The 15,638-nt window shown below is 37.0% G+C and overlaps 1 protein-coding gene across 1 annotated transcript in view; it reads left to right on the top strand.

Moving 5' to 3' along the window:
• cacna2d3a (calcium channel, voltage-dependent, alpha 2/delta subunit 3a) overlaps positions 1-15,638 on the top strand; it is a 192,817-nt gene that overhangs the window by 25,612 nt on the left and 151,567 nt on the right. The gene's annotated exons all lie outside the window — the stretch shown is intronic.

The raw sequence follows: 15,638 nt of genomic DNA, 5'->3' as shown, positions 1-15,638 counted from the left end.
GTGGTCTCAGACACAGGTCTTCACATGAGGTCTATGCAACACTGCACATTTTACAGCTATAAACAACAATCTGCTCTTCAGCAAATGAACACAGTTGAGCTATAGAAAGTTTCATGTGTTTAAGCTCGTAATTACCTTGTGATAAAAATATCAACATTAAATACATATGAATTTCTTTGTGAAACAAATGCTTTCCAGATAAGACATGATTCCACTGTTAGCCAATGGTCCATTTTACACAGATTTATTATGAGTTGCATTATGCTATGAACATATCCCAAATCATTTGTCTTTTACGATTCTTTATAAGCATTGTTTTCCAATTATTCACCATTACCTTTCAGATTTTCAAATTAATTAAAATTTTCTAATTAAAAAATTAAAAAATTAAAAAAGAAGTGCTGAAATATATTGTTGACATAAGTATTAAATCAATACTTAAAGCACCTTTGGCAGGGATCGCAGCCTCAAGCCTTTTGATGCAACAAGCTTTGCACATCTGGATTTGTGGATTTTCTGCTGTTCCTCTAAAGATTCTCTTCAGCGCCTTTGGTTTGAATGGGGACTGTCCGTGGATGTCTTCAGGTTTCTACAGAGATGTTTAATTGGGTTCAAGTCGGAGCTCTGGCTGGGCCACTCAAGGACATTCACAGATCCGTCCCTAAGCCACTCTTACATGATCTTTGACCAGTTTCCCAGTCCCTGTGACTGAAAAACACCCCTAAAGAATGATGCTAGCACCACCATGCTTCACTGTCGGGATGGTATTTTGCAGATGATGAGCGGTGCCTGATTTAGAGATGACTCTTGGTGATGAAATTCATCGGACCAGACAATCTTGTTTCTCTCAGTCTGAGTTCTTTAGGTGCTTTTTTACCAAGTGTGCTTTAATGCACAGAGTACAGTCCTGCGTTTGGCCATAAAGCCCAAATCTGTGAAGTGCAGTGATAGTTGTCCTTCTGCAAGAATGAAATATTTTCATTTGAATTTAGTTTGTATAATGTCTTACTTGGAAGGTATAACCCAGTAAACATTTTGAGATTATGCACCCCAGACAAATGTCTTTTCAGGTAAAGAGGGCCATCTTTGGTTTATCAAAAAAAGTACATTTACATAAATGTAGTTAGCAGAAGCTTTTATGCACAGCACCTTTCAAGTGCCAATGGGTTTCATCTGGTGATTGAAAACAAAAATGTTGTATAATTTTGGTTTGCTTGGTTTATATTTTGTGTTTGTGTAACTCTTGTATTATTGCAACTCAGTTTTTGACATGAAGATAGTCTTAAATGCTGATGTGGTAATAAAAATAAATAACTATTACTACTATATCTTTAACAGTAAGATCATTTTGTGCAGTAATGGAATCAAATTTTTTTTTCATTTTCTTTTCTTTCTTTTATTTTCTAATTTGTGGTTTCTGAGAGGACCTTTTGACATTTGGTCATTTAGTAAAACTTTATTTCGATAGTCCATTTTAGATATTCTGCTGATTTAAGTAACTTTGTAACTACATGTCAACTACCAGTCATTAGAGTATTGGTAGACTGTCTGCTTAACACACTGCTCAAAAAATGAAGAGAACACTTAATCATCAATCAACATCAAGTCAATTCAAGTCAATATCAGTCTGTCCAGCTAGGAAACACAAGTGATTGTGAATCTTTTTCACCTGCTTTGGTGCAAATGAAAGTGACAACAGGGACACTGGAGAGGCAACAGTAAGACAAACCTCAAAAAGGGTATGGTTTTGCAGGTTCTGCTCTCCTCTTATCCTTCTTGGCTGATTTGTCACTAGTCTTTGTGGATTTGTTGTGTAGTGTTTTGTTAAGGTCCTTCTCACTACTTGTAGCATGAGGCAGTACCTGCAACCCACTCAGGTTGCCCAGGTAGCCAAGCTCCTTCAGGATGGCACATTCATACATGCTGACGCAAAGGAGGTTTGGTGTGTTTTCGAGCACAGTCTCAAGAACATGGAGGAGATATGGGAGATGGGTGGTTACACAAGAAGAGCTGGGCAGGGCCGTAGAAGGGCAACAACCCAGCAGCAGGACCGGTATCTGCTTCTTTGTGCAAAGAGGAATGGGAGCACTGCCAGAGCCCACAAAATGACCTCCAGACTTCCAGCAGTCTACTAGTGTGCATGTTTCTGACCAAAGTGTGACGGATGACGAAGGCATCGATGCCACTGACTGGCTCTCACATTCCCCAGACCTGAATACAATTGAGAACATTTGTGACATTATTTATCACACACTTTTTAGTCCCAGTTAGTAGCCGAGCTGTTGCATTCTGGACTAACTGCAAGTGTTGAAGAGACGACTGATCCAATCCAACATATAAAGAGTTACAGTAGTTTAGTCGACATTATAAAATAATGGATTACTCTTTCAAACTTATTAAACGGCAGGTAAGGCTTGACTTTAGCCAACAGTCTCGGCTGAAAAAAAAAAAGCATTTTACAACAGAACTAATGTGTTTTTCAAATTTAAAAGCACTGTCAAAAGTCACACAGAGATTCTTGGTAAATGGACAAACATATCCTAAACTACCAAGAGCATCTATACAAGCACCTAAATCCCCAGGATGACCAAACACAACAATCTCAGTCTTATTTTCGTTAAGAAAAAGAAAATTCTGATCCAGCCATATTTTTAAATCTCTCAGGCAATTAAGTAATGACAGAAATTAAACTTTGTCATTTGTTTTGACGGGCAAATAAATTTGTACATCATCCACATAACAATGGTAGGAGATATTGTGTTTTCTAAAAATATACCCCAAGGGCAACATATACAAAGAAAACAACATGGGGCCTAATATGGACCCTTGGGGGACACCACAAAGAAGAAGGGCAGCAGATGAAGAAAATTCACCATGGTGAACAGAAAAAACTTCTGTCTGTCAAATACGGTTGAAACCATTTGAGGGCTATGCCCTTAATGCCAACACACTGTTCAAGTCTGGATAAAATAATTGATTGGTTGACCGTATCAAAGGTCGCAGTCAATTCCAAAAGGACTAATACAGCAGAGTTACCGGAGTCCACAGCTAGAAGAAGATCATTAGAAACTCTTAAAAGAGCAGTTTCCGTACTGTGACGGAGCTTAATCTTTTTGAGCATTATCAACTCTGGATGATGGATAGTAAAGCCCAAAGGGTCTTCTTTCCAAAGACACCAAAATTGTGTGTGTAGCACACTGTTGTCAGGAACTGCTACCATTTTAAGTTAGGTAGGTCATTTTCAGCTGTGAGTCCCAAAATGGGGGGTGCAGGTTAACAGGTTAAAACCAGACTGAAATTTTTCATAAATACTTTGTCTAAAATAAGACCAAAATTTAAGGATCCAAATTTTTATTTTTTAAAAGTGGTTGCACTGTTTAAAAACAGCTGGTACACACCCCTAGCTGAGCAATGTATTAACCAAAGATACTGTACAATGCTGGAAGACAGCTGGGCAAAAAGAAAAGTCAGAGGGGTCACTGATAACCATGATGGGTGGAAAACTTAGACCAGCAATTTTGTCTACAAAATATTTCAGAAAGTTTTCACATAATATTAAAGATGACACAATGCAGTCTGGGTTATCAAGAGAGTTAAAAACATTAAAAAGAACCTGAGGCCGCTGGCTGTTACTGGTTACAAGGTTGGACAATTTTTTTACTGCTCCCTGGTATTTACATAATGCGTCCTGCTAAATTTAAATGAGACTTTGAGTTTATCCTTTTCCCACTCTCTCTCGGCTACTCTGCAGGCACGTCTGAGGGAGCGGGTAATGTCATTCAACCAGGGTTCTGAAAGAGCTTTATGACATTTTTTCCTCAACGGAGCAACAGAGTCCAATATCTCAGTACAAGTACAGTTAAATAAGACAGTGAATTCCTCTACACTGAGATTACAGTCATCAAGATTGTACAACAAGGAGTCTTTAAAAGCACTAGAAAACTGTGAGGCAATTAAAGGCATAATATGTAAGATTTTTTTATTAAAATATCCAAAAACCACTAGAACAGTTTAATATATTTTGCTGACTTATGTACTTGCATTATCCCAAATGTTTCGAAGAATGTTTAAATCCAGAGAAATAAGCAATTTTAACTAGTGACACGGACCATGTTTTGACCGTTTTGTTTTGTAGAAAACATGGAAACACCAAATACGCTTTAAAGGGGTCATATGATGCGATTTCAAGTTTTCATTTAAATGGTTTTAAAGGCGACATACATGGGCACAACATAGGCTATGTATCAGGCATTTTTTTTTTTTATTAAGTACAAAATCTGAATACAACAAACTGGCATTAATTAGTATACAAAAAAGATTCTGGTATGGAAGGCTCAACACAATAGAATCATAATAAGCTCCAGACAAATCATATAACAAAACATTTCAAGACACATAAAATATAAAATAAAAATTAATTAAATAATTAAAAAATACATAATTACAACAAATTATATAATACAAACAAATTAAGTAGTTTTACTGCTTTTGGATTTTTCATTTTACTAAGGGCATCTGAGAAGTATTTTAGATCAATTTTAAATACAATAAACAAAGGAGGGGATTTAAAATATCTACATTTATGTATAAAGTATTTTGCTAATAATATAATATTATTAATCAAATTGTACAAAACAGAGCACTCTTTGCTTATTCCGTACATTACATCTTGTAAGGTTAGAGTGAAACCATCAGCAACCACACCCTTCTCTACCATCCAGTCCTGCAATGCTTTCCAAAAAGACTGCGACAAACTACATGTAAAAAATACATGTTCTGTATCTTCAACTGACGATAGACAACTCCCATGATTCCACACTCAGTCACGGCATCATCAAACTACGCCTTTGCCTCTTTGTTTATTTAGAATACACGCCCTCCAGTGGCGAAAATTACAAATTGTGCCTTTAAAGGCAATTAAATCTCCAAACCGGGAGGCAATTAAAGGCAATTAAATCTCCAAACTGGGAACAACCACAGTAAATAAAACAGGCAGGTGATCTGAAAAACATGTGAAACATATTTCACTGATAGTAATACATAAACCATATGACAACACAAGGTCCAAAGTATGTCCTTTTTCATGGGTCGGACCAGTGACTGACTGCGTGAGATTAAATGAATCAGTTAGACTTATGAGTTATGAATCAGTAAAATCTTTAGCCAGAGGTTTGGATTCACAGCACAGATGTATGTTAAAATCACCAATATTAAAAAAGTGATCATATGTCAATGCAATCCCCGCCACAAAGTCTGCAAAGTCCTGAATAAAATTTGTATTATATTTTTGGAGGTTGATACACCACCACACACAACACAGTCATGGGAAAAGTTGTCTCAATAAGCTGCAATTAAAAACTGTTGCAGGCGTCCACCGCGATCTCTGCTTTTTTTTAAACTTTGATTTTCAGTGTGATTTTTAATTCAGCCCTCAGTGGGTTGATGATTTTGGTTTCCATTGACCATTGTCACATCATTTTGCTTTCAACGAATTACACAATGTATATACAGTAAGTAAATGTTTTTAACTTGAATATTTAATTCATTTTTGAGCAGTGTAGCCTAACACTATTTTGATGGTCCCCCAACAGACACTCTACTAAGTAACTTTGCAAGTACATGTCAACTCATTATACTAACCCTAACCTAGGGCTGGGTGATAAAACGCTAATGATAATTATTGTAATATAATTTTCCTCGATGAAACGATAACAAGAATTTGATAAACTCACTAGAGCAGATGCATTTAATCGCTGATGAGTCTCGGTCACATGAGCACTAAACAGCGCTGTGAGTTCCAGTGTGAAGTGCTTGAATTCGGTGAACAACACAAATGACTCAGTGATTTAAACAAGTTTAAAGCAAGAGGAAATGGCGCTGACGAATAGGAGAAACACTGTGTTTTTTGGTGATTTAGCTAAAGTATTTGTTCATTTATACTAAATATATTTAGACTACTGTTTTTCATAAAATACCTAGAAACCATATAGTCATATTTTTACCATGGTATTGAGGTGCTATATGTGTTATTTTAATGGTTGTTATCATGATCTAAATGTATAATATTATATAAGACCAATGGTTAATTTGAATAAAACTCAAAAAGTCAGAATAATTAAATTTCACCATATACATTTACAGATGCTACTGTTTTTGAAAACAAGCATTTACCTCTGCATCCTAACTCAAGCCTACTGTCATTTATAAGAGACAAAAAATTATAATATTATTAATATTGCAGCCTGCACTGCAAACTGTACTGAAGATATGCGTCATCAAAATCAGGCAACACAAACCTGTTTCATGATTTGAAACAATATCACTCTTTAGAACATGCAGAAACTAAGAAATTAATTTTTATATTACAATATTTATTGTGCTAAGGAAAAATAACTGGAAAAGTGTAAAGAATTAAAAAAACGTGTTTATAATTTTCTAACCATAGAGTAGTTTAAAAAAAACACAATTAACAGTCTGGTTTCTACAAGTTTCACTTAGGAACAAAAATCTGCCTTTAAACTTGAAATAAATAAAAATGAGAAATGTATATATCTAATTATCAATATCACCTTATATTAAAGATTTTCATGGTGATATAAATATATTTTTTGCCATATTGCCCGCCCAACCCTAACCTGACAGTATACTAATACTCTAATGAGAGTTAGTTGACATACTTGTAAAGTTACTTGTAGTTAGCAGAACGTCTACTAACTATTGCAGAGATGGACTATTGAAATAAATTGTAACCAGTAATTTTAGTCTTGAACCAAGTATTTTTGTCACTTCATGAAGGTTTTAAAGGGGTCACCGGTGTTTTATCACAGACCCGTCCTGAGTGAGCTGTAAACAGCTGCCATTGTTTCGACGTTGGAGCAGGTGTAGACAAGAATATCTCATAAGCGATTGAGGTGCTCTGTTGTTGGATGTAATAATGAACATAGCAGTCTATGTTCGTAGCAGTTAGGTGTGCTGGTGGACCAGCATAAGGTATGTTTTGCATGCTGGGACCAGTTTGGAATGCTGGTGTGCTGGTGGACCAGCATTTGTTGTCTTTTGGGTGCTGGTATGATCCCAGCAAGACCACAACAAAACTTGCGTATGTGTTAGATACACCATTTCTTTTGAAATTGGTTAGGGTTTGTAGTTAAAGACCAATAAAATGTTCCAAATAAATGATTTATTAAAGAAAAACACATGTTGCTGGTTACGTGTTTACACTGTAAAAACCAACAACCACAAAGGTTGCTAAAGTATGTTACTAGTATGGTGTTCCATCTAGTTGGGCACTTGGCCATTTATTTTGGTTAAATTAACTGTTTCAGCAATTGTTAAAAGTGCACGCTATCATTATTTTCAATAATATTTCATGGCCCTGACTGCACTGACATACCTTACTATGCACACACTTACTATACATTTCTATGTGCACTTTTTGAAATCTGTGACTGACAGCTGGATTTGGACATATGTGACTTCCCAGATAAATATGAAAATCTTTAAAAACAACTTTCAGTTTTGAACTTTCATTATGAAGTTATTAACTGTACCATTGAAAGAGCTCTTCTCATAACCCCTGTTATCCAGTGTACAAAAGCTCTTTTTAACTGATTTATGTACAGATCCTATGAAACAGGAGATCATTCCCTTGATGCTTTGAAACGTTTTACCAGTTTACCATGTGACATTGATTAACAATGTAATCATAACTTAAGCAATTAAAATGTTCAGTTCCCTTTCAGTCGGTCACTCTCGACGTCATGTCGGATGACCGACAAATTGGGATCTCGCTTAGAGAGTCCAATCTACTTCGAGTGTAAACTAAACGAGCCAATGCACATTGGCATGCAATTATTGCATCCAGCTGCTGCTGATCACAGCGTGAGTATAAGTAGGCAGCAGATGCAGCGCATATTCAGCTTTTCGCTTCGGAGCCGAGCGGTTCTATCGTTCTGTTCCTGACCTAAGTCTACGGTAGTGAAAACTACAGTCAAGCACGCTCTTCGTGGGCTCTCGTGCTGGTGGTACGGCGCTTCAGCGGCGGTGGTTTTCCCGTGTCGAGTGGGTTGCACACAACAGGCTGCACTACCCCTGTGTGTGTTGCAGATGGCCATCTCCCCTGTGCGCTTCAGCACACTAAAAGAGCAATTTCCATCTAAAAGAGCTTCACGGGTGGAACGTCATTTTAAAGATGTCGTACCATCCGTGTGTTTCTGGGTGCGGTCGTTACCTGGCGCCGGGTGATGGTCACGATCGCTGCCTCTCGTGTCTGGGCACGAAGCACGCTGAGGTGGCTTTCGTGGATGACTCATGCTCCCATTGCGGGGGTATGACCATCTCGGAGTTTTTACACTCGAAGTAGATTGGTCTCTCTAAGCGAGATCCCAATTCGTCGGTCATCCGACGTGACGTCTCCGTTCCCTCCTTCAGGGAACGAGGGTTACCATACGTAACCGAGACGTTCTACTTTCAGCAGAGGGAGCAAAAGAAATTACAAAGTTATAATATAATTCAATAAATCATATGTTTTACCCTTATATTGTTTTTCCTTTACATCATTAATGTGTTAAATAGAGAAATATGCAAGCAAAAACTATGTTTGTCCCCCCAAAATTTCTTGTGTACAGACACCTGACCTACTGACACTCAACCCTACAAAGCCCATGCTGGTGAACCAGCATCACCAGCTCCATTTTGCTTGAGAACTGCATGGATATGCTGGTCCACCAGCTAGACTAGCACTATACCAGCCTAAACCAGCACTATACCAGAACTAACCAGCATAAACCAGCACTATACCAGAATCGACCAGCCTGGAATCCATGCTGGTTTATGCTGGATTTTTCAGCAGGGGAGTATAAGCAGCTTGGAATCCATGCTGGTTTATGCTGGATTTTTCAGCAGGGGAGTATAAGTTTTTTTAATGAATCTTTGCAAATCACCATTCCTAATAACGTGCTAGTTGGCAAGTTCCGCAGCTAAATGCGGCCAAAGTTTACAGCCCTCAGAGAACAGCTTGTCACCCCATGGAATAGAGGTGCGGTAAAAAATAACCATTGAGAAATTTTAACCAAAGCATGTTATAGACTTTTCATTAAGACCCTAAAGAATCATATCAACTTGTGGAAAATGGGCATCCGATGACCCCTTTAACATTAGCTTTACTAATTCACAACTTCTAATATTGATAAAGTCCGTAAAGTCCACTGCACATCCTAAATGGACAGCGTCTCCAAATGTCTTATAGGCATAAAGCATAACAGCAATATCTTGAATTAGCTCCACTATGAACTCACTGACATCAGACGTGTAGTTGCGGTGAGGTTTTATTAACCGTGAATATGAACCCAGTGGTGCTGCTTTACATTGAAATCTTCCTGCTCTGATTTTGCCTCTAGTGATGATATGGTGAAGTCAGACATTTGAAGCAGAAAATAAATAAATAAACACTGAAGGCTGCTGAAGGGTGAATCCTCCTCAGAGACGGTCTGTGCACGCTCTCCTGGTTTTGGCTGTTTGTTGAGTTTCTGGCTGGCAGCAGAGCAAGTGAACGTCTTCTTATCTGCTTTTTGCAGAGCACTTCCTCAGCTTCATAATCTGTTCCAGCGCTCTCGCTGCCTGATGCCGCTCCTCTCGCCAATCCTCATGGAAATAACCATGCAGGAAAATGACATACAGCAGAGAGCTGATTATACGCATGCGATTTCACTGAGAGCAATGCATGGAAACTATATGTTACCCGGCAACGTTTCATTGAGGGCAGGAGGTGACCAGTACTTGTGTTTTTTCTCTTTGTTCTTCACTCTCATTTGCTAAATCAAGCATCACTATTTGCATTGCCTGTATTTACATGTATTCTTTTAGCAGATGCTTTTATCTATAGTGACTTGCAAATGAGGAACATCACAGACTAATATTTATCATAAGAGCCACGCTATTTGCAGTGCATAATATCAAGTATCAGAGACGCCGTTATGGGGTGTGCAGAGTATACCAAGCATATGGGCCCACCAGGACATTAGGGAACCCAAAATATCACTTTAAAATGATTGTTTAATTGTATACTTTTTATTTTAAATTATAAACACATACACATAAACATTAATAGTGTAGTAAAATAAAATTAAAATCATAGAAATTCATAAATTAAAGTGAATTCACTCTCCGTCTCTTCAAAACGCAGTGCTCGTGATGTTAACAATGCAAAGAAGAACATGATGGACAGAAAGAAGCACTTGTTGACTGCCCCAGACTGAAAATGTAAACAATTAGTGATAAAGCTGTAAGGTGGTCTTTACTGTTGTGCAAATTCCAGCACAATGCTTCAGCCATAAGGGTCAAAATGTTACGTTCTAGGTAAGATATAGGCCATCTCTAAACAATAAATATCTGACATTTATAATGCTAGAAATGTTAAATGAGCAATCAATTGATACAAACTTCTTGACTTTTTTTCAAAACATGAAATTTTACATTTTGACTGGAAATGGCAGGACTGAACATAGACAGAAGAAAAAATATAACAAAATAAGATGGAATAGATAGAATAAAAGTGTATTGAGGTAGGAGGGTGCAGTTCCAGTGATAGTCCTGAAGGCCAATGTCAAAGCCTCGAACTTGCGAATGGCCACAGGCAACCAGATAATCTAACTAGTGGTCAGAAGCGTTAATGATTTGAAGAAACCCCAAATCCTAAGTATTACATTTTTCTTGTCGTTGACACAAATGGTGTGGGAGGAGTTACATGCATGGTACCTCGAATCATGCAGTTTATTGAGGAGAGATGAACTGTGACTTTTATAAGTGAGGAGCCTTTTCATCTGAGACCACACGAAACACTCCAGCAATGTCCAGAAGTAGCAACCTACCAGAACACCATAGAAATGTGCTAACAACCACCTAGCCAATGCCATAGCAAACACACTGAATTCCTTATCAACCATATAGCAATGTCATAGCAGCTCTTTAATAACCACCCAGCAAAGCTCTGGCAAACACCCACAGCACCTTAGTGTTGTGGTAACTTTTGCATGGGCAAACACCACTCTGTGTAAAAAATATCTTCCTTCTTTTCTCCTCATCCATAAATATTTATGCTAGAGAAGTTTCTGAGTAAATCATTCTTCCTGCTGGGGATTTTCTCTTTTCCTAGCAGGGTAAGGCTTAATTCGGTGCTTCCACACTGCACAATTACAGAAATAAGATTTTCATGGGCGTAGTAAATGTCATACGACAGCAGAGATGTGAGGCAGAGAGCAGCTTATGTGCTGAATTCCCACTGGTGTGTTTAATCTGCGTTATTTCTGTTGGCAGGTGGAGACCAGAGTCTGTGTTGAGGTGCACACTAGCAGCATATATACAAGCATCCTTCTACATCTTTGTAACACCCTCAAAAATATATTGAAACAACTGACACTTAATAGCACCTTTTTAATGTGTTTTTACGCAGGGCTGCAAGAGGAAAGGACAAATTCACTAAGAATGTACTTGTTTAGTACCTGTTGTCCGAACACAGTGAAATTAGTGCTGATGCCAATTTTCAGTGGGCAGATGACATCGACACAATCTCTGTCTCATTTAACCATATTGATTATATTCTTGTTCGAAATATCCTTTCTCTCAAACATGGGTGTTGGCGATGTCTTCACCTGCATACAGTTACCTCCACTAAACACTGCACTCAAACATCTCTTTTAAATATAGTCTAGGCTACGTTCAACAATTTCTATTGAGCAAATTCAGAATTTCAGAATAACAGAATTGTGTTTTGTGTTTAATTAACATCCGGTTTGTCCTGTATTAATGTTTTGCACCCAAACAGCTGAGAACATTTTAGTATGTAGGCTACATAAATTTTTTGGCAATGTCAAAAATGACAAATTAGAATGAAAAAGAATGTGAAACAGATAACTGTAGCATGAGTTTTGGATATTACATGAACAGGGAAGGATCAAGGAAGGACAACTGTGGTTGTACAAAAGTGGGGTACAACTGAAACTAAGAGAGATGAGATGCTGAAAGAACTTAAAAAAATTCCAAGATCCAATATTTGTAAAATTATAATTTTCCATTCTCATTTTCACTCTTTGTGAAAAACAGCCCATTTCAAGTGGCGTTGTGTCTGTGCGTTTTGAAACTCAAGATGGCAAGTGCTGTGATAAAGCTGTAAATGTTTGAACCAGAGTCATTTGAGATTAACAACTGGGAAAACAACATAAATGTAACCAAATATCTATATACAGATTACTGTTAACAAATTTCCTTAGAGACAAAGACAGTAAAACCCTAGTTACACATTGTGTGTAGGGTTAATAATAGCAACAGTAGAAACTATAATAAAATCTATTATGAAATATGTCGCATAATAAAAAAATGATTAAACATTCAGCTTAAGCAAATATTTCTGATCCAGGTATATATCGATTTGATTAGAAACACTCAAACAATGATATGCTGTTGACATACACTGTAAGATTTATAATAAATGGACTTACTTATTTTATTTTATTTCAGGTTTATTTGACAGGGACAATGCACATCTATAATACATAAATGTAAAATGTGCCAGAATTAGCCAGAAGGCTATTTTGCATCTGCAGTCCCTGGACTGATGGTAAAATTGTCAGAATTATACTATATACTTACCTATGTTGCGTCTGAGTACAAAATGCTTAGCACTGCCGTATCTTTCAGTTAAAAATATATTTTGAATAAACAGCAGCAGGTTTAGAATAATTCACAAGAAATGTGAAGAACAAACAAAAAACTTTATCTTTCAGTCGCACAGGCATGCCATTAAAAATAAACTTTAGCCATGCATCTTTAGGAAGGCTATGCAAAGGTTTTGGAAGTGCATTTTCTTTACATCCACTGACAGAGCAGTTTGATGATCTTACTCTACATCTTTATCCAGCAGCAGCACCACTCTTGTGATTGATGGACACAAGTGTTCACCTGCTAGCACAAATTTATCGGTGACACTTTAAGGTCCAATTCTCGGCATTAACAATCCATTAACTATGACTTTTGCCTCATTAAACTCCTAATTTGCTGCTTGTTAATAGTTAGTAAGGTAGTTGTTAAGGTTAGGTATTGATTAGGATTAGGGATGTAGAATATGGTCATGCAGAATATGTGTTTTATAAGCACTAATAAACAGCCAATATGTTAATAATAGGCATGCTAATATGCAACTAGTTAATAGTGAGAATTGGTCCCTGTAATAAAGTGTTACCAATTTATCAAATCAAAAATTTAGCAAAAAATCTCACGTGACATATGTGGTATGGTAATGGAGAAAGGGAAACTGAAAATATCCCCTACTTAGCTCTGCTAAAGTTGACAGCCCTATTAAGCAAAACTGTCAGCTGTGTCAAAATATAGTTGAGGGTGTTAAAACGAATGTACCTCAACACAGACTATGGTCTCCACCTGCCATCAAAAATAACAGATTACAGGAAGCACACCAGTGGGAATTCAGCACATAAGCTGCTCTCTGCCTCACATCTCTTCTGCTGTATGACATTTATGACGTACATGAAAATCTCATTTCTGTAATTGTGCAGTATGGAGGCTATGCATTTGATTCTTTATAAATCCATCTTTTAAATTCTTTCAAGCACCTCTGAAATGCCTTAAAGGGATAGTTCACCCAAAAATGAAAGTTCTGTCATCATCTACTTACCCTCATGCTGGTCCAAATCATACAATTTTATTTCTTCTGTACAATACACAGGACACATTGAACAACTCATGTGAACAGAACCCAGATCAAATAACATATAACCCTGATTTTTATGTGATGACTTTGTGACGTTAAGTCACATGACAGAGGAGCCAATGATATTGATCTGTAATCAATCAATCAATCAATCAATCAATCAATCAATCAATTATTCATTAATTCATTCATTCATTCATTCAATCATCCATCCATTCATTCAAACCCTGATTTTTATGTGATGACTTTGTGACGTTAAGTCACATGACAGAGGAGCCAATGATATTGATCTGTAATCAATCAATCAATCAATCAATCAATCAATTATTCATTCATTCATTCATTCATTCATTCATTCAATCATCCATCCATTCATTCAATTATTCATTCATTCATCATAAAGTGAAATGTGGTTGTGAAGCTGGCCACAAAGGCTACGTTCATACTACAGAAAAATGTGACCCAAATCCGATTTTTATGCTCATATGTGACTCAGATCATTTAGTTTCATGTCAGTGTGAACAGCACAAACCACATGGAATCTGATCTTTTGATTCCATATGTGACCCTGGAGCACAAAAGCAGTCTTAAGTCGCTGGGGTATATTTGTAGTAATAGCCAACAATACATTGTATGGCTCAAAATTATCAATTTTTCTTTGATGCCAAAAATCATTAGGATATTAAGTTCTTGTTCCATGAAGATATTTTGTACATTTCCAAACGTAAATATATCAAAACTTAATTTTTGATTAGTAAGATGCATGGCTAAGAACTTCATTTGGACAACTTTAAAGGCGATTTTATCAATATTTTGATTTTTTTTGCACCCTCAGATTCCAGATTTTCAAATTATTGTATCTCGGCCTAATACTGTCCTATCCTAACAAACCATACATCAATGGAAAGCTTATTTATTCAGCTTCCCAATGGTTCTTGTGACTGGTTTTGGGGTCCAGGGTCACATATGTGGTACTAAATCTGATTTAGGTCAGATGTTTTGCAACACGACCACAGTCTGAACAGCCAAAACGGAATTCACAGAATTTACATCCCTCTAGATTGACATTCATCATAATTCCGTGCTGTTGGTATTCACTTCAAAGATTTTACATATTATTTGATCACTATCACTTGGTGAATATGGCAGAAAGTTGCGGAGGTAGTCAGTGAAGAGACTAAAGATGTTGTTTGATGGTGTATTACAAAAACTGCTCTATACAATATTTGAGGCACGTGTTGACGTCTTGACTGGCTATGGCAGTAATATAACATCACTGATGAAGTCATACTTTAAAAGAGACCCCACTGTAAAATCTTATCAATTTCAAATTGTCTGACGGAAGATGCACAGGCATGATTGAAGTTGGCAACACAATGCAGCATCTCATTCCCTTTCCAGTTGTATGCATATGTTCCCTTTCAAGGGAACTTGGTGCTGTGTCATGCTGTTGATGCTATAGGAATGTTAATATCAACTATGTCATACTGAATAAGTGCCTGCTCACCAGCTGTAAAATGAACTGTAGTCCCTAGTGAAAAAATAAATACCCAAATGGGTAACACTTTATAATAACTGCACGCTATGAATCATTAGTTAACCCTCAATCTGTCCTTGTCAACTCCAATCAACTTTTCCTTAGTTAAAAAAAAAATAGTTCCCATCATCTCCGCGGAATAAGATTTTGTGACTTTTCTACATTATCTATCTATATTCACATAAAAAAAAACTGGGCTTGATTCGGTTGTTCTGAAGGTATGTAAAAAAAAATGTTTACAAATCTTGCCTTTGGGGTCAATATGACACCGCATTGAAATTAATGGGAAATAAATCCGGCATAAATCTGAAAATTTTCACACCGAAATGAAGGCCTGGTACTAGAGCACAAATGCAATGTAGAAAAGAAATGATCTCACAC

The sequence above is a fragment of the Sinocyclocheilus anshuiensis genome, unplaced genomic scaffold (assembly GCF_001515605.1).
Source record: "Sinocyclocheilus anshuiensis isolate Anshui unplaced genomic scaffold, SAMN03320099.WGS_v1.1 scaffold1894, whole genome shotgun sequence".
NCBI lineage: Eukaryota > Metazoa > Chordata > Actinopteri > Cypriniformes > Cyprinidae > Sinocyclocheilus > Sinocyclocheilus anshuiensis.
This window is presented reverse-complemented; position numbering and strand designations above follow the sequence as displayed.